This window comes from Pelophylax lessonae (genome assembly GCF_965119305.1).
Source record: "Pelophylax lessonae genome assembly, contig: HAP1_SCAFFOLD_193, whole genome shotgun sequence".
Lineage (NCBI taxonomy): Eukaryota > Metazoa > Chordata > Amphibia > Anura > Ranidae > Pelophylax > Pelophylax lessonae.
In genome coordinates this window covers 337,013-359,776 of record NW_028120117.1, presented here as the reverse complement: position 1 = coordinate 359,776, position 22,764 = coordinate 337,013, and positions in this window count along the sequence as shown.

Genomic DNA, 22,764 nt, shown 5'->3' with positions numbered 1-22,764 from the left:
TGGCGGTGTGAGAGGTGACATCACTCCACTGGCAAGAGTCATGGTGACCGTTGGCTCTTCGTTGTATGTTGCCGGTGCGGTGGATTGATGTCATTTCCTGCGCCACCACCGCTTCAGCTGTCTGGTGCAAGTGTTTCCTGTATCGGTTGTTGTGCGTTTTTATACGTTCGAGAATATTATTCTGATTATTTTCATTTATTACTAAAAGGCGATGTCTGAACTATCAATAGAATTATGACGCGGTGCCTCCAGCCGATTACGGCAAATAATTTTAATAACTAAGAAAAACCCAATCAATTTTGTTCAGACACTCATAGTATACCACAGCAATGCGCAGCTGATAGTCACTTCACTGCAGATGAAGCGAGAATAGGCCATGCAAAACGTGAGACTAATACACCAATATGCGCTAAATCTGATATTAATAAAAATTTTTATAAAAACAAAAATCATCTCTTTAGAGAAAAATCGACATATGGTTTATACGGCTGGGATTGTACTCTCGTTACTGTTAAATATGCAATGTAAAACATTTAAGGAAGTACATAAACAATATAGAATAATAATCAATTAATTAGCAAGGAATATTTACCATATTTAAATGGTGGCTAACTTAAAATGGTCGTTACCAGAGTCCTTAAGATGGCTGCATTTCCAAGATGGTGGCCAATTAGGGAGGAGTTTCATTGACATCCCTCCAAGTTTCAGGTACATGGTGGAGAAAGATGGAGTCTGTATAGATGAGCCTATGCATAGCTGTAGTAGTGTGTGTGTTGTATGTGTCGTGATGTCTGATGTGTTGTCCTATTACATCTCTGGTTCCTTTTTATATTGTGTTGAACAAAAGGGCAGTAAAAATTACCATAAACCAAACCCAGTGGGAGGAACATTATCCCCATTGGTTGGGATTACTCAACCATTAACTGACGAGGTCATTGGGCGACACCTCTACTGGTTAACCAAGATATGGGATATTAAATCTGTATAATTTCTCCATTTAAGATCATAACTAACAACATAATAATTTATCCATGCTCTCATCCTCTATACGTGTCCATCTAATATCCAATATGAAGTAAAGATTGGACCTGGTAATACCATTGAATTAAGAATATTACTAATACAATATATATATTGATTGGAAATGACTGATTTACCCATATACTTTACATTTAGTAGCAGTAGGAATGATATAGATACATATACAGTTATATATATATATATATATATTGCTACACAACAGCTTGTATATGTAAACTTTTCTACACATGGGTTATTTCCAATCAGAATATTATCCGTTAAGGGATTATTATGTTAACCACAATACATTCATGATTTGGGACTGGACATAAAATATGGGAGAAATTCTGACCATTTGACACTACTATATGATATACTGTACTTCTCAATAGAAGATTATCCTAACATTCTAAGTTCCACACCCCCCCTTTTGTATATGATGGGACAAGGATGTTGTATAAGCTTATGATTATATGAATTCCATTTGAAGATATACAGTGGGTACGGAAAGTATTCAGACCCCCTTAAATTTTTCACTCTTTGTTATATTGCAGCCATTCTTCTTCCTCATGAATGTACACATAGCACCCCATACTGACAGAAAAACACAGAATTGTTGACATTGTTGCAGATTTATTAAAAAAGAAAAACTGAAATATCACATGGTCCTAAGTATTCAGACCCTTTGCTGTGACACTAAGTATTCAGACCCTTTGCTGTGACACTCATATATTTAACTCAGGTGCTTTCCATTTCTTCTGATCATCCTTGAGATGGTTCTACACCTTCATTTGAGTCCAGCTGTGTTTGATTATACTGATTGGACTTGATTAGGAAAGCCACACACCTGTCTATATAAGACCTTCCAGATCACAATGCATGTCAGAGCAAATGAGAATCAGGAGGTCAAAGGAACTGCCTGAAGAGCTCAGAGACAGAATTGTGGCAAGGCACAGATCTGGCCAAGGTTACAAAAAGATTTCTGCTGCACTTAAGGTTCCTAAGAGCACAGTGGCCTCCATAATCCTCAAATGGAAGACGTTTGGGACGACCAGAACCCTTCCTAGAGCTGGCCGTCCGGCCAAACTGAGCTATCGGGGGAGAAGAGCCTTGGTGAGAGAGGTAAAGAAGAACCCAAAGATCACTGTGGCTGAGCTCCAGAGATGCAGTCAGGAGATGGGAGAAAGTTGTAGAAAGTCAACCATCACTGCAGCCCTCCACCAGTCGGGGCTTTATGGCAGAGTGGCCCGACGGAAGCCTCTCCTCAGTGTAAGACACATGAAAGCCCGCATGGAGTTTGCTAAAAAAAACACCTGAAGGACTCCAAGATGGTGAGAAATAAGATTCTCTGGTCTGATGAGACCAAAATAGAACTTTTTGGCCTTAATTCTAAGCGGTATGTGTGGAGAAAACCATGCACTGCTCATCACCTGTCCAATACAGTCCCAACAGTGAAGCATGGTGGTGGCAGCATCATGCTGTGGGGGTGTTTTTCAGCTGCAGGGACAGGACGACTGGTTGCAATCGAGGGAAAGATGAATGCGGCCAACTACAGGGATATCCTGGACAAAAACCTTCTCCAGAGTGCTCTGGACCTCAGACTGGGCCGAAGGTTTACCTTCCAACAAGACAATGACCCTAAGCACACAGCTAAAATAACGAAGGAGTGGCTTCACAACAACTCCGTGACTGTTCTTGAATGGCCCAGCCAGAGCCCTGACTTAAACCCAATTGAGCATCTCTGGAGAGACCTAAAAATGGCTGTCCACCAATGTTTACCATCCAACCTGACAGAACTGGAGAGGATCTGCAAGGAGGAATGGCAGAGGATCCCCAAATCCAGGTGTGAAAGACTTGTTGCATCTTTCCCAAAAAGACTTCTGGCTGTATTAGATCAAAAGGGGGCTTCTACTAAATACTGAGCAAAGGGTCTGAATACTTAGGACCATGTGATATTTCAGTTTTTCTTTTTTAATAAATCTGCAACAATGTCAACAATTCTGTGTTTTTCTGTCAGTATGGGGTGCTATGTGTACATTCATGAGGAAGAAGAATGAACTTAAATCATTTTAGCAAATGGCTGCAATATAACAAAGAGTGAAAAATTGAAGGGGGTCTGAATACTTTCCGTACCCACTGTAGTTCTCATCAGTCTGTCTCTTTAATACCATTTAATTTTCAATGGACAATTGTCTGTATGACACAATCTTTACCACCATGTAAGTGTAGGGGAATGAATTACAAATTCTAGTCTTTGTCCAGGCTGATTTCCATTTGTTTGTCTTCTCATGGTTAAGACAATAGTTTATCTGCTGGTGGATGGGTGAACACAGGTGTTATCCTCAATTTGAGTTTTGGCCATGGTGTGATAAACGTCTCATGGCCCGAACATAATGTTTTATGATCCTTCTGGCTCCTCTCATTTCATGACCAGGTATAAGCAATTTAGTTGCCTGCCTTCCCGAGCATTGTATTCAAAGTTTGTCAAACACAATTACCTTTTGTGGGCAGATGACATAGCTTCTCATCTCAAAGTACATGTAAATAAAACCATTTCAACAATGGACGCAATGTGTGCTCCAAACTGAAGGGGTTTTCACTCAATCTGTAACAAGGACAATTGAGGCCTCAAAGTTCACAATTCTTGACCTGTAATAGGAAAATGTATTTCTATTTCGTACTGAAAGTCTAACACGGTCTGTGTACCATTTGTCCACCTGGAGCCCTGTTACATCATCCATCCATCATCCGTGTGACGGCACGGACGTCTGCTGGCGACGTTGACTGGCCAGAAACCCAGATAGCAGTACATCGGGGGGGGGGGCCTCAGCCTGACATCCGACCAGTGTGGGTTTTACCTTCTATTGATTTTCTGCAATAAACGGTTATTGGACTTTCCCTGGAGTGGCGCCTTTTCTACGTTTTCCCACCACAACGCCGTTTCCCATCAGCAGTCTGTGACGGATTTCATGAATAGAATTATTACTAGAAGCTCCCGAACTTCCATACTTCTCACTGCTCCAGAATCTCCTGAACTTCCATCCTTCTCACTGCTCCCGAACTTCCATCCTTCTCACTGCTCCAGAATCTCCCGAACTTCCATCCTTCTCACTGCTCCAGAAGCTCCCGAACTTCCATCCTTCTCACTGCTCCAGAACTTCCATCCTTCTCACTGCTCCAGAATCTCCCGAACTTCCATCCTTCTCACTGCTCCAGAATCTCCTGAACTTCCATCCTTCTCACTGCTCCCGAACTTCCATCCTTCTCACTGCTCCAGAATCTCCCGAACTTCCATCCTTCTCACTGCTCCAGAATCTCCCGAACTTCCATCCTTCTCACTGCTCCAGAAGCTCCCGAACTTCCATCCTTATCACTGCTCCAGAACTTCCATCCTTCTCACTGCTCCAGAAGCTTCTGAACTTCCATCCTTCTCACTGCTCCAGGAGCTCCCGAACTTCCATCCTTCTCACTGCTTCAGAATCTCCTGATCTTCCATCCTTCTCACTGCTCCCGAACTTCCATCCTTCTCACTGCTCCCCAACTTCCACCCTCACTGCTCCCCAACTTCCATCCTTCTCACTGCTCCCCAACTTCCATCCTTCTCACTGCTCCCCAACTTCCATCCTTCTCGCTGCTCCAGAAGCTCCCGAACTTCCATCCTTCTCACTGCTCCAGAATCTCCCAAACTTCCATCCTTCTCACTGCTCCCGAACTTCCATCCTTCTCACTGCTCCAGAAGCTCCCGAACTTCCATCCTTCTCACTGCTCCAGAACTTCCATCCTTCTCACTGCTCCAGAAGCTCCTGAACTTCCATCCTTCTCACTGCTCCAGGAGCTCCCGAACTTCCATCCTTCTCACTGCTTCAGAATCTCCTGATCTTCCATCCTTCTCACTGCTCCCGAACTTCCATCCTTCTCACTGCTCCCCAACTTCCATCCTTCTCACTGCTCCCGAAGCTCCCGAACTTCCATCCTTCTCACTGCTCTAGAAGCTCCCGAACTTCCATCCTTCTCACTGCTCCAGAATTTCCATCCTTCTCACTGCTCCAGAAGCTCCTGAACTTCCATCCTTCTCACTGCTCCAGGAGCTCCCGAATTTCCATCCTTCTCACTGCTCCAGAAGCTCCTGAACTTCCATCCTTCTCACTGCTCCAGGAGCTCCCGAACTTCCATCCTTCTCACTGCTTCAGAATCTCCTGATCTTCCATCCTTCTCACTGCTCCCGAACTTCCATCCTTCTCACTGCTCCTGAACTTCCATCCTTCTCACTGCTCCAGAAGCTCCCGAACTTCCATCCTTCTCACTGCTCCAGAATCTCCCAAACTTCCATCCTCCTCACTGCTTCCAAACTTCCATCCTTCTCACTGCTCTGCCCATGGGTCCCCATTGGAGTTGCTGATGTTCATCCACGGCTTGTTGGGCGCCCTCCACCAGTACCTGTCAAGTAAAAAATTGTTTTGAAATGTACGAAGATATCGGCCAATAGGTATTGGCAAAAATATTGGTATCCGCAATGAAAAACTGATATTGGTTGATCACTACGGCCTTGTATCACCAGTTCAGGCTGGTGATGGCGGTGTAATGATGTGGGGGGGGGGGCAGGGGGTAATGGTTCAGGTTGGTAGTGGTGGGATAATGGTGTGTGGGGAAGGGGGGGGGATAATGGTTCAGGGTGGTGGTGGTATGGTGTGGGGGAGGGGGGGTAGCGGTTCAGGCTGGTGGTGTAATGGTGTGGGGGAGGAGGGGGGACAACTGTTCAGGCTGGTGGTGGTGTAATGGGGAGGGGGGGAGTAATGGTTTAGGCTGGTGGGGGGGATTAAGGTTTAGGCTGGTTGTGGTGGAGGGGGTAACGGTTCACGCTGGTGGTGGTGTGTAATGGTGTGGGGGAGGAGGGAGGTGGGTAATGGTTCAGGCTGGTGGTGGTGTAATGGTGTGGAGGGGGATGGGGGTATAGGTTCAGGCTGGTGGTGGTGTAATGGTGTGGGAGAGGGGGGGGGGGTAATGGTTTAGGCTGGTGGTGGTGTAATGGTGTGGGGGAGGAGGAGGAGGGGGGTATTAGCTCAGGGTGGTGATGGTGTGGGGGAGGAAGAGGGGGGTAATAGTTCAGGTTGGTAGTGGTGGTGTAATGGTGTCGTGGGAGAGGGGGTGGTGGTGAGTATGTGAGGGGAGGGCAGAGTAGGGTGAGTGAGGGGGAGGGGGAAAGTGTATGGGGGGGGGAGGGGATATTGGGACCTTATTTTATTTTGGGAACAATTTTTATAAAAAGTAGAAAGAAATCTTTATTGAATTGATTGGAGAGATCGGTGGAATGGAAAGATTTTATAGAGGGATACAATGTATAACTCTTCCCTCCATGGAGATCCTCCCGGATGGTAAAGTGAAGGTCAACATGTTTCACAGACAAAGCGGCTTCATCAGGACCTCGAATCTCATCCAGAAATAATTGTTCAGTAAATAAAGGAAAATATAAATACATTTCTACATAAAAGGAGATTTCAGCAATATACGGAATTGGGGAATAATCCAACATTAAATGTATAGAATAAATCAGAATAGCTCTCAGCTCCCCCCAATGGCTGAGAGAGGAAAATAAATCTTCCAATAATATACACAGGACTGTATACAGGGGGGGTGACACTAATATATATATATATATATATATATATATATATATATATATATATATACACACACACACACACACACACACACACTGCTCAAAATAATTAAGGGAACACACTATATAATCAGAATATAGCATCACGTCAATGAAACTCCTGGGATATTGATCTGGTCAGTTAAGTAGCAGAGGGGGTTGTTAATCAGTTTTAGCTGCTTTGGTGTTAATGAAATTAACAGGTGCACTAGATTGGCAACAATGAGACAACCTCCAAACCAGGAATGGTTTTACAGGTGGAGGCCACTGACATGTTTTCCCCTACTCATATTTGCATTTGGCTTGGGTCAGCGTCACTACTGGTAGTATGAGGCCATACCTGGACCCTATAGAGGGGGTCAGTGTCACTACTGGTAGCATGAGGCCATACCTGGACCCTATAGAGGGGGTCAGTGTCACTACTGGTAGCATGAGGCTATACCTGGACCCTATAGAGGGGGTCAGTGTCACTACTGGTAGTATGAGGTCATACCTGGACCCTATAGAGGGGGTCAGTGTCACTACTGGTAGCATGAGACCATACCTGGACCCTATAGAGGGGGTCAGTGTCACTACTGGTAGCATGAGGCCATACCTGGACCCTATCGAGGGGGTCAGTGTCACTACTGATAGCATGAGGCCATACCTGGACCCTATAGAGGGGGTCAGTGTCACTACTGATAGCATGAGGCCATACCTGGACCCTATAGAGGGGGTCATTGTCACTACTGGTAGTATGAGGCCATACCTGGACCCTATAGAGGGGGTCAGTGTCCCTACTGGTAACATGAGGCTATACCTGGACCCTATAGAGGGGGGTCAGTGTCACTACTGGTAACATGAGGCCATACTTGGACCCTATAGAGGGGGTCAGTGTCACTACTGGTAGCATGAGACCATACCTGGACCCTATAGAGGGTGTCAGTGTCACTACTGGTAGTATGAGGTCATACCTGGACCCTATAGAGGGGGTCAGTGTCACTACTGGTAGCATGAGACCATACCTGGACCTTATAGAGGGGGTCAGTGTCACTACTGGTAGCATGAGGCCATACCTGGACCCTATCGAGGGGGTCAGTGTCACTACTGATAGCATGAGGCCATACCTGGACCCTATAGAGGGGGTCAGTGTCACTACTGGTAGCATGAGGCCATACCTGGACCCTATAGAGGGGGTCAGTGTCCCTACTGGTAACATGAGGCTATACCTGGACCCTATAGAGGGGGGTCAGTGTCACTACTGGTAACATGAGGCCATACTTGGACCCTATAGAGGGGGTCAGTGTCACTACTGGTAGCATGAGACCATACCTGGACCCTATAGAGGGGGTCAGTGTCACTTCTGGTAGTATGAGGCCATACCTGGACCCTATAGAGGGGGTCAGTGTCACTACTGATAGCATGAGGCCATACCTGGACCCTATAGAGGGGGTCATTGTCACTACTGGTAGTATGAGGCCATACCTGGACCCTATAGAGGGGGTCAGTGTCCCTACTGGTAACATGAGGCTATACCTGGACCCTATAGAGGGGGGTCAGTGTCACTACTGGTAACATGAGGCCATACTTGGACCCTATAGAGGGGGTCAGTGTCACTACTGGTAGCATGAGACCATACCTGGACCCTATAGAGGGTGTCAGTGTCACTACTGGTAGTATGAGGTCATACCTGGACCCTATAGAGGGGGTCAGTGTCACTACTGGTAGCATGAGACCATACCTGGACCTTATAGAGGGGGTCAGTGTCACTACTGGTAGCATGAGGCCATACCTGGACCCTATCGAGGGGGTCAGTGTCACTACTGATAGCATGAGGCCATACCTGGACCCTATAGAGGGGGTCAGTGTCACTACTGGTAGCATGAGGCCATACCTGGACCCTATAGAGGGGGTCAGTGTCCCTACTGGTAACATGAGGCTATACCTGGACCCTATAGAGGGGGGTCAGTGTCACTACTGGTAACATGAGGCCATACTTGGACCCTATAGAGGGGGTCAGTGTCACTACTGGTAGCATGAGACCATACCTGGACCCTATAGAGGGGGTCAGTGTCACTTCTGGTAGTATGAGGCCATACCTGGACCCTATAGAGGGGGTCAGTGTCACTACTGATAGTATGAGGCTATACCTGGACCCTATAGAGGGGGTCAGTGTCACTTCTGGTAGTATGAGGCCATACCTGGACCCTATAGAGGGGGTCAGTGTCACTACTGATAGTATGAGGCTATACCTGGACCCTAAAGAGGGGGTCAATGTCACTACTGGTAGTATGAGGCCATACCTGGACCCTATAGAGGGGGGTCAGTGTCACTACTGGTAGCATGAGACCATACCTGGACCCTATAGAGGGGGTCAGTGTCACTTCTGGTAGTATGAGGCCATACCTGGACCCTATAGAGGGGGTCAGTGTCACTACTGATAGTATGAGGCTATACCTGGACCCTATAGAGGGGGTCAATGTCACTACTGGTAGTATGAGGCCATACCTGGACCCTATAGAGGGGGGTCAGTGTCACTACTGGTAGTATGAGGCCATACCTGGACCCTATAGAGGGGGTCAGTGTCACTACTGGTAGCATGAGGCCATACCTGGACCCCATAGAGGGTGGTCAGTGTCCCTACTGGTAACATGAGGACATACCTGGACCCTATAGAGGGTGGTCAGTGTCACTACTGGTAGTATGAGGAGATACCTGGACCCTATAGAGGGGGTCAGTGTCACTACTGGTAGCATGAGGCCATACCTGAACCCTATAGAGGGGGTCAGTGTCACTACTGGTAGTATGAGGAGATACCTGGACCCTATAGAGGGTGGTCAGTGTCCCTACTGGTAACATGAGGACATACCTGGACCCTATAGAGGGTGGTCAGTGTCCCTACTGGTAACATGAGGACATACCTGGACCCTATAGAGGGTGGTCAGTGTCACTACTGGCAGTATGAGGCCATACCTGAACCCTATAGAGGGGGTCAGTGTCACTACTGGTAGTATGAGGAGATACCTGGACCCTATAGAGGGTGGTCAGTGTCCCTACTGGTAACATGAGGACATACCTGGACCCTATAGAGGGTGGTCAGTGTCACTACTGGTAGTATGAGGAGATACCTGGACCCTATAGAGGGGGTCAGTGTCACTAATGGTAGTATGAGGCCATACCTGGACCCTATAGAGGGGGTCAGTGTCACTACTGGTATCATGAGGCCATACCTGAACCCTATAGAGGGTGGTCAGTGTCACTACTGGTAGCATGAGGCCATACCTGGACCCTATAGAGGGGGTCAGTGTCACTACTGGTATCATGAGGCCATACCCGAACCCTATAGAGGGTGGTCAGTGTCACTACTGGTAGTATGAGGAGATACCTGGACCCTATAGAGGGACGTCAGTGTCTCTACTGGTAGTATGAGGTCATACCTGGACCCTATAGAGGGGGTCAATGTCACTACTGGTAGGATGAGACCATACCTGGACCCTATAGAGGGGGTCGGTGTCACTACTGGTAGCATGAGGCCATACCTGGACTCTATAGAGGGGGTCAGTGTCACTACTGGTAGTATGAGGCCATACCTGGACCCTATAGAGGGGGTCAGTGTCACTACTGGTAGCATGAGGCCATACCTGGACCCTATAGAGGGGGTCAGTGTCAATACTGGTAGTATGAGGTCATACCAGGACCCTATAGAGGGGGTCAGTGTCACTACTGGTAGTATGAGGCCATACCTGGACCCTATAGAGGGGGTCAGTGTCACTACTGGTAGCATGAGGCAATACCTGGACCCTATAGAGGGGGTCAGTGTCACTACTGGTAGTATGAGGAGATACCTGGACCCTATAGAGGGGGTCAGTGTCACTACTGGTAGTATGAGGAGATACCTGGACCCTATAGAGGGGGTCAGTGTCAATACTGGTAGTATGAGGTCATACCAGGACCCTATAGAGGGGGTCAGTGTCACTACTGGTAGAATGAGGCCATACCTGGACCCTATAGAGGGGGTCAGTGTCACTACTGGTAGTATGAGGCCATACCTGGACCCTATAGAGGGGGTCAGTGTCACTACTGGTAGCATGAGGCCATACCTGGACCCTATAGAGGGGGTCAGTGTCACTACTGGTAGTATGAGGCCATACCTGAACCCTATAGAGGGGGTCAGTGCAGTGGCGTACCTAGAGCATTTGGCACCCGGGGCGGATCCTATATCTGGCACCCCCCCCCCCCCCCCCCACTTTAAAATGTAAAAACACCCGCAAAAAATTGTAATGTCTCCAAGAATATTTATTGCACAAATTTCCCAGCCCCCCTATCACAGTGCCCTTTGCAGTCTGCCCCCCCCCCCCTGTCTCTCTAATCACAGTTCCCCCTTTTGCACTCTCTGCCTCCCTACCTTTGGCATAGACAGATAGCTAATACTATTATCAATGTGTTTAAGTTTGAGTAGGAGATTGGAGACATGCTAAAGGAGATAGTCAGAGACTGAGGACATGATGCAAGAGATGGTAAGAGACTACGGACCTAAAACAAAAGAAATCAGATACTGAGGACATGATACAAGAGATGGTCAGAGACTGAGGACATGATACAAGAGATGGTCAGAGACTGAGGACATGATACAAGAGATGGTCAGAGACTGAGGACATGATACAAGAGATGGTCAGAGACTACGGACCTAATACAAGAGAAATCTGATACTGAGGATATGATACAAGAGATGGTCAGAGACTACGGACGGGATACTAGAGATGGTCAGAGACTGCAGAAAACACACAGGAGATGGTCAGAGACTGAGGACATGATACAGGAGATGATCAGAGACTGTGGACATGATCCAAGAGATGGTTGGTCAGAGACTGAGGACATGATCCAAGAGATGGTCAGAGACTGAGGACATGATCCAAGAGATGATCAGAGACTGAGGACATGATCCAAGAGATGGTCAGAGACTGAGGACATGATCCAAGAGATGGTCAGAGACTGAGGACATGATCCAAGAGATAGTCAGAGACTGAGGACATGATCCAAGAGATGGTCAGAGACTGAGAAGAGCATTAGGGGGGCCGGAGAGCACAGGGCAAGCAGAGAGCACTGGAGGAGCTGAAGGGCGCGGGGGGGGGGGACTGGAGAGAATTAAGAGGGGTTTGAAAAGCATTGTAGGGGGGTTGGAAGGCGCAGGGGTAGAACTCACTGAGGGGGGAGGCAGGGAGCACAGGGGGGTGGAGAGCACTGGGGGAGCCAGAGAGCATAGGGGGGAGATGAAAAGCACTGCGGGGAGCTGAAGAGCACTGGGGGGCTAAGGAGCGCTGGGGGGCAAGAGCACTGAGGGTGTTAAGAGCAAGGGGGGTGTTAAGAGCAAGGGGGGTGTTAAGAGCAAGGGGGGTGTTAAGAGCAAGGGGGGTGTTAAGAGCAAGGGGGTGTTAAGAGCAAGGGGGTGTTAAGAGCAAGGGGGTGTTAAGAGCAGGGGGGGTGTTTAGAGCAAGGGGGTGTTTAGAGCAGGGGGGTGTTTAGAGCAGGGGGGTGTTTAGAGCAGGGGGGTGTTTAGAGCAGGGGGTGTTAAGAGAAGGGGGGGTGTTAAGAGCAGGGGGGGTGTTAAGAGCAGGGGGGGTGTTTAGAGCAGGGGGGGTGTTTAGAGCAGGGGGGGTGTTAAGAGCAAGGGGGTGTTAAGAGCAAGGGGGTGTTTAGAGCAGGGGGGGTGTTTAGAACAGGGGGGGGTGTTAAGAGAAGGGGGTGTTAAGAGCAGGGGGGGGTGTTAAGAGCAGGGGGGTGTTTAGAGCAGGGGGGGGGTGTTAAGAGCAGGGGGGGTGTTAAGAGCAGGGGGGGGTGTTAAGAGCAGGGGGGGTGTTAAGAGCAGGGGGGGGTGTTAAGAGCAGGGGGGGTGTTTAGAGCAGGGGGGGTGTTTAGAGCAGGGGGGGTGTTAAGAGCAGGGGGGGGGTGTTAAGAGCAGGGGGGGGTGTTAAGAGCAGGGGGGTGTTTAGAGCAGGGGGGTGTTTAGAGCAGGGGGAGGGGTGTTAAGAGCAGGGGGGGGGGTGTTAAGAGCAGGGGGGGTGTTAAGAGCAGGGGGGCGTTTAGAGCAGGGGGGTGTTTAGAGCAGGGGGAGGGGGGGCTGGAGAGCACTAGGGGGCCAGCAAGTTGTATAGGAGAGGGGATGGGACAGCTGCATATAGATGATTTGATCTTTACATATTCCTTCTGCTGCCGCTAACTGACTGCAGGAGGGAGAGGAGAATCGGCCATTCAATGGCAGCAGGAGAAATACGGAAAGATGAATCCTTCTATATCCAGCTGTCCCATCTCCTCTCCAGTCCAGACAGTCACACAGGAGGAGACTGCTCAGTGCTCACCTTCTTCCCGCCGGCCGCCGCCCCCGCGAGCAGCGCGGACTTTAGAAACTGCAGCTCCTTCACACTGACTGATATTCCGAGCAGCCTGACACCCCCCAGTGCGTGGCACCCGGGGCGGCCCGCCCCCCCGCCCCCCCCGTAGGTACGCCACTGGGTCAGTGTCACTACTGGTAGTATGAGGAGATACCTGGACCCTATAGAGGTTGCACAGGCAGTCCAACTCCTCCAGGATGGCACATCAATACGTGCCATTAGCAGAAGGTTTACCGTGTCTCCCAGCACAGTCTCAGGACCATGGAGGAGATTCCAGGAGACCGGCAGTTACTCTAGGAGAGCTGGACAGGGCCGTAGAAGGTCCTTAACCCATCAGCAGGACCGGTCTCTGCTGCTTTGTGTAAGGAGGAACAGGATGAGCTCTGCCAGAGCCCTACAAAATAACCTCCAGCAGGCCACTGGTGTGAATGTCTCTGACCAAACAATCAGAAACAGACTTCATGAGGGTGGCCTGAGGGCCCGACGCCCTCTTGTGGGCGCTGTGCTCACTGGCCGGCACTGTGGAGCTGGATTGGCATTTGCCATTGAACCCCAGAATTGGGAGGTCCACCACCGGCACCCTGTGCTTTTCACAGATGAGAGCAGAGTTCACCCTGAGCACATGTGACAGACGTGAAAGGGTCTGGAGAAGCCGTGGAGAACATTATGCTGCCTGTAACATCGTTCAGCATGACCGGTTGGGTGGTGGTCAGTGATGGTCTGGGGGGGGCAAATCCATGGAGGGACGCACAGACCTCTACAGGCTGGACAATGGCACCCTGACTGCCATTAGGTATTGGGATGAAATCCTTGGACCCATTGTCAGACCCTACACTGGTGCTGTGGGCCCTGGGTTCCTCCTGGTGCACAACAATGCCCGGCCTCATGTGGTGAGAGTATGCAGCCAGTTCCTGGAGGATGAAGGAATTGATACCATTGAATGGCCTCCACGCTCGCCTGACCTAAATCCAATAGAACATCTCTTGGTTACACCTCAGTCTGTTCAGGAGCTCAGTGACAGCCTGGTCCAGATCTGGGAGGAAATACTCCAGAACACCATCCGTCGTCTCATTAGGAGCTTCCCCCGATGTTGTTAGGCATGCATACAAGCACATGGGGGCCACACACACTACTGAGGACCATTCTGAGGTCCTGCAATGACATTTCACCAAAATGGACTCACCTGCTGCATCATTTCTTCACTTTGATTTTTGGGGTGTCTTTGAATTCAGCCCTCTGTAGGGTGATCATTTCAAATTTCCATCAACTGGCATCCTTTCCTTCCTAACACATTCCCCAGTCCATACCAGTATAGATCCTAACACATTCCCCAGTCCATACCAGTATAGATCCAAACACATTACCCAGTCCATACCAGTATAGATCCTAACACATTACCCAGTCCATACCAGTATAGATCCTAACACATTACCCAGTCCATACCAGTATATATCCTAACACATTACCCAGTCCATACCAGTATAGATCCTAACACATTCCTCAGTCCATACCAGTATAGATCCTAACACATTCCCCAGTCCATACCAGTATAGATCCTAACACATTCCCCAGTCCATACCAGTATAGATCCTAACACATTCCCCAGTCCATACCAGTATAGATCCTAACACATTCCCCAGTCCATACCAGTATAGATCCTAACACATTCCCCAGTCCATACCAGTATAGATCCTAACACATTATCCTGCCCATTTATCACTCTACAGAGGGCTGAATTCAAAGACACTCCGAAAATTAAAGTGAAAAAATGATGCAACAGTCTAGTCCATTTTGGTGAAATGTCTTTGCAGGACCTCAGAATGGTCCTCAGTAGTGTGTATGGCCCCCACGTGCTTGTATGCATGCCTGACAATGTTAGGGGATGATCCTAATGAGACGACAGATGGTGTCCTGGGGTATTTTCTCCTAGATCTGGAACAGGGCATCACTGAGCTCCTGAACAGACTGAGGTGCAACCAGGTGGTGTCTTCTGTTTCTTGGCAAGCATGGCCTGGAGGGGGGCTTTATCGCTAAAGACTTTGTACAGAGGAGCTGAAAGCTTCATGCTTCTGAATGGTTGGACTGGACGGCCCTTTGAGGTTGGCTCGGGTGTGTGCCAGGGGTGTCCTTTGTGTCCTCTGTTATACGCGTTCGCAATCGGTCCCTTCATCAGGAGATTAGAGTGCGGACCGTTGTGGGGGGTGCCTTTGGGCATTCCTGGTGAGCCCCCTTTGAGGGTTGTGGCCTATGCCGATGACTTGTCTGTTTTCATCTCTGGGACAGAGGAGGCGGAGGAGGTGGTCTCAGTGATGGAGCAGTATGCTGAGGCATCTGGCTCAAAGATCAATCTGGATAAGAGTGAAGTTTTCTGGATGGGAGAAGAAGGTGATAGCTTTGAGCTTCCGATCACCTTCCCAGAGCCCCGGCAGGAAATTAAAGTTTTAGGCATCAAATTTGGTCCTGGCGATTACAGCCTTGAAAATTGGGAAAGCAGGCTACAAGATGCAATTGCCAAGGTTGCCAGCTGAAAGGAGTGAAAACTCTTTTAAAGGGAAAGGATTGACCTGATTAAACCTTACCTGATCCCGGTATTTCTGTATGTCAGTTTTGTCTGTGTTTTGCCAGTGTCTCTCTATGCAAGGATCTACAGCTGTTTTTTCCAGCTGTTATGGGGGAACAAGCTGAACCTCGTTAGGAGGTCTGTAACTTATCTTCCCAGGCAGATGGGTGGCCTAGGTATGGTGAACCCGTTGGTATTTTTTTCTCTGATGTTTTTGAAACATAATTTTGGTAACATTCTGGCAGAGGAACCGCCTGGGTGGATTGGTATTTTTCAGTCCTGGTTTAGGCCTTTTCTGCGAATCTGGGAGAATGGTGGGCCAGTGAAAAGTCTGAGGGTCCGACATGGTGAGCTCCCGACTTACATTTCCCCATGCCTGAAAATGCTCTGGTAGTGGCGAGTGACAGCAGAGGAAATTAAGTCTCTTCCTTGGAAGACCCTGGAGAAGAGGGTTGTTGAATCTGCCTTTAGGGAGCCACTGGTCTTGAAAGATTGCCCATGCCCTGTTATGAGGGAGGGTCTGCGTTTGATTATTCTGAAGAGAATCCCTTTGAAGTTTCGGGATTTGGCCTGGCTCTCGTTCCATGGCAGACTCTGTGTGAAGGGCAGCCCCCGTTAAAGAACTTTTATTCAATAACAATCAATGTTAATTAATTATTATTTACATTGATTGTTATTGAATAAGAGTTATTTAACGGGGGCTGACTACCAGTGTTGGAAGTAACTGCGTTTAAGTAAACGGCGTTACTTAACGCAGTTACTTTTCATGGTAACGAGTAATCTATCAGATTACTCATTTTCTCCAAGTAACGGCGCTGCCGCTACTTCCGGCTCCGTTACCGCAATTACATCTACCGCTACTAGATGGCAGTAGATGTAATTGTATTCCCCCTCTCCAGACTATGACCGCTGTCCGTGGTCCTGGAGAGAGAAGAGGAGGAGACTCTGACTCATCGAGTGAGTCACGTGACGTCACGCGGCGCCGGTCCGACACACACTGTCTCACAGGCACGGCAGCAGCAGAACAGCGCGCCAGGAGCAAGAGTACAGAGGGCATAGATCCGACCCAGCCGTTGCCTCCCACCCACAGTGCTGTGCCAGTCTGCCAGTGCCTGCAGCCTGCCAAGTGCCAACCAATATAGCATACACAGTTAACTTACTGTACTTAGAGACCACTGAGACCAGAGACCACCACCAGTCATAAACCATATAGTCCAGCCCAGGCCAGGAGGAGACTCCACCACCAGTCCACCACCTCCACCACCACAGGGCAGTAGGGCACTGGGCAGCAGCCAGCCAGCAGGAAGTCCACCACCACCAGTCCACCAATGACACGAGCCAGAGGGACCTCACCCGGACAACAGTGTGCCTGCCAGGCCAGAGGCCACACCACCACCAGCAAGCCCAGCACAGCAGGTAAGAAAAAAAAAAAAAACCTCACAGACAGTCAGGAGTCAGGACTCAGACCCCCACCAGCCACCCACCACACCACCACCAGTGTGCCATGTCACCACAAGTGTGCCAAGTGCCCACGCCACCACCAGTGTGCCATGCCACCACCAGCCAGGCAGCCACCCACCACCAGTGTGCCACACCCACGTCACCACCAGTGTGCCACACCCACGTCACCACCAGTGTGCCACGCCATCACCAGTGTGCCGCCCACGTCACCACCAGTGTGCCAAGCGCCCACGCCACCACCAGTGTGCCACGCCACCACTAGCCAGGCAGCCACCCACCACCAGTGTGCCACACCCACGTCACCACCAGTGTGCTATGCCATCACCAGTGTGCCGCCCACGTCACCACCAGTGTGCCACGCCACCACCAACCAGGCAGCCGCCCACCACCAGTGTGCTGCCCACGTCACCACCAGTGTGCCAAGTGCCCACTCCACCACCAGTGTGCCACGCCACCACCAGCCAGGCAGCCACCCACCACCAGTGTGCCACACCCACGTCACCACCAGTGTGCCACACCCACGTCACCACCAGTGTGCCACGCCATCACCAGTGTGCCGCCCATGTCACCACCAGTGTGCCAAGCGCCCACGCCACCACCAGTGTGCCACGCCACCACTAGCCAGGCAGCCACCCACCACCAGTGTGCCACACCCACGTCACCACCAGTGTGCTACGCCATCACCAGTGTGCCGCCCACGTCACCACCAGTGTGCCAAGCGCCCACGCCACCACCAGTGTGCCACGCCACCACCAGCCAGGCAGCCACCCACCACCAGTGTGCCACACCCACGTCACCACCAGTGTGCCACACCCACATCACCACCAGTGTGCCACGCCATCACCAGTGTGCCGCCCACATCACCACCAGTGTGCCAAGCGCCCACGCCACCACCGGTGTGCCACGCCACCACCAGCCAGGCAGCCACCCACCACCAGTGTGCCACACCCACGTTACCACCAGTGTGCCACACCCACGTCACCACCAGTGTGCCACGCCATCACCAGTGTGCCGCCCACGTCACCACCAGTGTGCCACGCCACCACCAGCCAGGCAGCCACCCACCACCAGTGTGCCACACCCACGTAACCACGTTTCAATATTTATTTTTTATATGTTTCTATGCATATCATTCATATCTATGGCAGGCTGCAATCTATTGAGTTCGGTTAAAATAAATACCAAATGTTCTAAAATACTGCATATAGTATTTTTATTCTTCAATCAGTTAATATAAACATCTTTGCTATTAAAGATGTTATAGAACGTAATTGCATTATAGAATATTAAAAAAAAAAGTCACAGTTACTTTGCTGAGTAACTAATTACTTTTTCTATGTGGTAACTCAGTCAGTAACTAATTACTTTTTTAAACTAAGATGAGCAACACTGCTGACTACATACTGATATCAATTTGTTATATTGTTATGTAGGTTGGCCCTCTGTTTTCTATTTGTATATTTTGTATTTTTTAAGTTTATTTTTATTTCTTATTGAGTTTGAGTTGTTTTTATGTCTGATTTTTCCTCTTTGGTTGGGGGACTCTGAGACTATTTGTCTTTCATCACACGGTTTAGAGGTGATTAACCGGCATTTGCTAATTCTCTTTTCATCATTGATTCAATTCACGTGAGACCAATTACAACGCAGCGCTATCAGCTGACGCTCTGCCGGTCTGTTACCAATATTCCAGTGTGTGGTTATGAGTAAGCGATTATTTATATTGTGAAACGCGTCAATCTGACATGTCTCTCAATGCACTGTCTGTATGGATTCGATGAGGAATAAAGAACAGTTTTGATTTCATATTTCCAAGTGCGGTCCAACTTCTTTATTTGCACTGTCTCTGGACGGTGGATCTGATCAGCACCGGTTCATTCAGTCTCACCAATTTCTATACCTCTGTGTGAAGGGCAACTTGAAGCATCGCTCTGTGGAGAAACGTGGTTGTCCAAAGAGTGGAGTGTGGCGGTGTGGAGGAGACAATGGACCATTTATTTCTTGCTTCAGTGCCCCTTCAATATAGAAGTCTATAAGGGGGGGGGGGGCTCTGGGTACCCCTTTCCTTTCCTTTTGAGTTATGCGGAGTGGTCGTACGGGTCTTTTGAGTCGCATCGGGATTTTGATTTCGAGACACTTTTTCTAGTTAGCTTAGTAGTCCGTTACTTCACGTGGAATGCACGGTGTCAGGTGTCCACTCGGAAAAAAGTCCTTCCTGTTTAGGTGGTGGTGCACAATATTCTGGCAGAGGCGGCTCTAGTTTTTGTGAGGCCTAAGGCAAAACTTGGACATGAGGCCCCACTCACGCCCATAATGGGAAAAATAATTCAAGTGATAAAAATGAACTGTATACATTGCATATATTAAGAGCCTTCACCTTTGTACTATGAATTCAGTTTCTAGAATTTTCTCTAACCAATTCTTCTTTAATCAAAGATCATTAAACATTGGGTATGTATGTATATATACAGTATATATATGTCTGCTCTTACATCACAGTCCCCAGCATTTCCCTATAGGTCATGATTCCCTGAGTCCCTCCTTACATCAGAGTTCAGTGTCCCCCCTTACATAAGAGTTCTCCTTTAAATCAGATTCCCCCCAGCATCTCCTCCTTACATCAGAGTCCACAGAATTCCTGTTTTTATTTGAGTCCCCCTCTTAAATCAAATTTCATAGAGCCCCCTTCACATCAGAGTCTCCAGAGTTTCCCCCTTACACTGTAAGAGGGAACTCTGAAGACTCTGATGTAGGAGGAGTTTTGGGAACCCTCATTTGGGAGGAATTTTGGGGACTCTGAAGTAAGGGGAGTTCTGGGAACCCCGATTTAAGGGGGAATGCTGGAGACTCTGATGTAAGTAGAGTTCTGGGAACTCTGATTTGAGGGGGAAAGCTGGGGACTCTGGTGTAAAAGGGAACTCTCTGGTCACCAAAGCTCCCCCTTGCATCAGAGTTTCCAGAGACCCCTTACACTTCCCTTCCTCGGTCCGCCACAGTCTAGGGCATGACAAGTCCCACTGCAGAAGGCTGCCATACCTGAGTCCCCACAGAGGGCGCTGTAAATTCCAGTATAGTGCACTGCCATTCCTCCCTGAGGAATGGAAGCCTGCTATGCTATGACTTGTAGTGCCCTCTGTGGGGACTAAGGCATGGAAGCCTGCTATTCTGGAATTTATAGTGCCCTCTGTGAGGGACTGAGGATTCCTCAGTCCTCCACATTCTAGGGCACTATAAGTCCCAGCATAGTGGACTGTCATTCCTCAGTCCCTCATAACTGGGGGGGGGGGGGAGGGGAATAACAGAGTTAAACATCTAAAGGACAACTCCAACCAAAACTACCAATAATGTACAGAGTCCATATGCTATATAATGTCACAGCCCTGCTACCCCTCACCTTCCACCTCTGGTGCTGTCATTGTGTAGGGCAGTGTTTCTCAACTCTGGTCCTCAGGGCACACTAACAGGCCAGATATTAAGTATTACCTTGGGGAGATGCAGACTAGAGTACTGCAATTTACTGAGCAGGAAATGATATCACCTGGGATGTATTTCAGTTTTCTCGCAAACCTGGCCTGTTAGTGTGCCCTGGGGACCGGAGTTGAGAAACACTGGTGTAGGGCAAAGGGCTCCAGCTCCACCATGCTCGGCTTTGATGTCAGATATGCAGGACTGGCTCAGCTTCACTCTCTTCCCTGGCAACTGACTCTGGTGTCATGGGGGGGGGGGGGTCTCCTCCTCCCCCAGCCACCCAGGGGCCCTCTCCTTCTCCCCCAGACACCCAGGGGCCCTCTCCTTCTTCCCCAGCCACTCAGGGGCCCCTCTCCTTTTCCTCCAGCCACTCAGGGGCCCTCTCCTTCTCATCCTCCAGCCACCCAGGGCGCCTCTCCTTCTCTTCCAGCCACCCAGGGGCCCTCTCCTTCTCCTCCAGCCACCCAGGGGCCCTTTCCTTCTCCCCCAGCCACCCAGGGTCCTTCTCCCCCAGCCACCCAGAAGCCTTCTCCCCCAGTCACCCAGGGGCCCTCTCCTTCTCCCCCAGCTACCCATGGGCCCTCTCCTTCTCCTCCAGCCACCCAGGGGCCCTCTCCTTCTCCTCCAGTCACCCAGGGGCCCTCTCCTTCTCCCTCAGGGGCCCTCTCCCTCTCCCCAGCCACCCAGGGGCACTCTCCCCCAGCCACCCAGGGGCTCTCTCCTTCTTCTCCCGCCACCCAGGGGCCCTTTCCTTCTCTTCCAGCCACCCAGTGGCCCTCTCCTTCTACCCCAGCCACCCAGGGGCCATTTCCCCTTCTACCCAAATCACCCAGGGGCCCTCTCCTTTTTTCACAGCCACCCAGGGGCCCCTCTCCTTTTCCTCCAGCCACCCAGGGTCCCTCTCCTTCTCCTCCAGCCACCCAGGGGCCCTCTCCTTCTCCTCCAGCCACCGAGGGGCCCTGTCCTTCTCACCTAGCCACCCAGGGTCCTTCTCCCCCAGCCACCCAGGGGCCCTCTCCTTCTCCCCCAGCCACCCAGGGTCCTTCTCCCCCAGCCACCCAGGGGCCCTCTCCTTCTCCCCCAGCTACCCATGGGCCCTCTTCTTCACCTCCAGCCACCCAGGGGCCCTCTCCTTCTCCCCCAGCCACTTAGTGGCCCTCTCCCTCTCCCCAGCCACCCAGGGGCCCTCTCCCCCAGCCACCCAGGGGCTCTCTCCTTCTCCTCCAGCCACCCAGGGGCCCTTTCCTTCTCCTCTAGCCACCCAGGGGCCTTCTCCTTCTACCCCAGCAACCCAGGGGCCCTCTTCTTCTACCCCAGTCACCCAGGGGCCCTTTCCTTCTCCCCCAGCCACCCAGGGGCCCTCTCCTTCTCCCTCAGCCACTCAGGGGCCCTCTCTTTCTCCCCCAGCCACCTAGGGGCCCGCTCATTTTCCCCTAGCCACCAAGGGGCCCTCTATTTCTCCCCCAGCCACCCAGGGGCCCTCTGCTTTTCCCCTAGACACCAATGGACCCTCTCCTTTTCCCCTAGCCACCCAGGGGCCCTCTCCTTTTCCCCTAGCCACCCAGGGACCCTCACCTTTTCCCCTAGCCATCCAGGGGCCCTCTCCTTTTCCCCTAGCCACCCAGGGACCCTCACCTTTTCCCCTAGCCACCCAGGGGCCCTCTCCTTTTCCCCTTGCCACCCAGGGGCCCTCTCCTTTTCCCCTAGCCACCCAGGGACCCTCTCCTTTTCCGCTAGCCACCCATCGCCCCTCTCCTTTTCCCCTAGCCACCCAGGGACCCTCTCCTTCTCTTCCAGACACCCAGGGCCTTCTTCTTCTCCTACTAATCCACCAACCATTCTAAGACTCTTCCAACTTCCCTGGGGTACTCACCCCCTTTGCGTAGTAGACACCACAAATCTATGACCAGCCTGCAGAGTGACAAGTCAGGGCTTGGTTACCTGTATGTTCCTGGGCCAGGGCAGAGCTCTCCTCCCAGAGCAGCAACCAATGATAGCAGAGTGAGCTGACCGGGCAGTCACTTCCTACTGATGCAGGTACACGCCCACCGATTCCTCCACATCTTAGGATTACATGATCAGACGGCCAATCCCCAGGCAGAGAAGGCGGGGTAAGTGTCAGCGGACAACGGACACCTGGCAGCCGCAGTGAAGGGACTGCAGCACACTGCTGCAAATTTTATATCCGAGGATCTAAAACAATCTTTTACTTGGGAGATTTCCCTGACTGC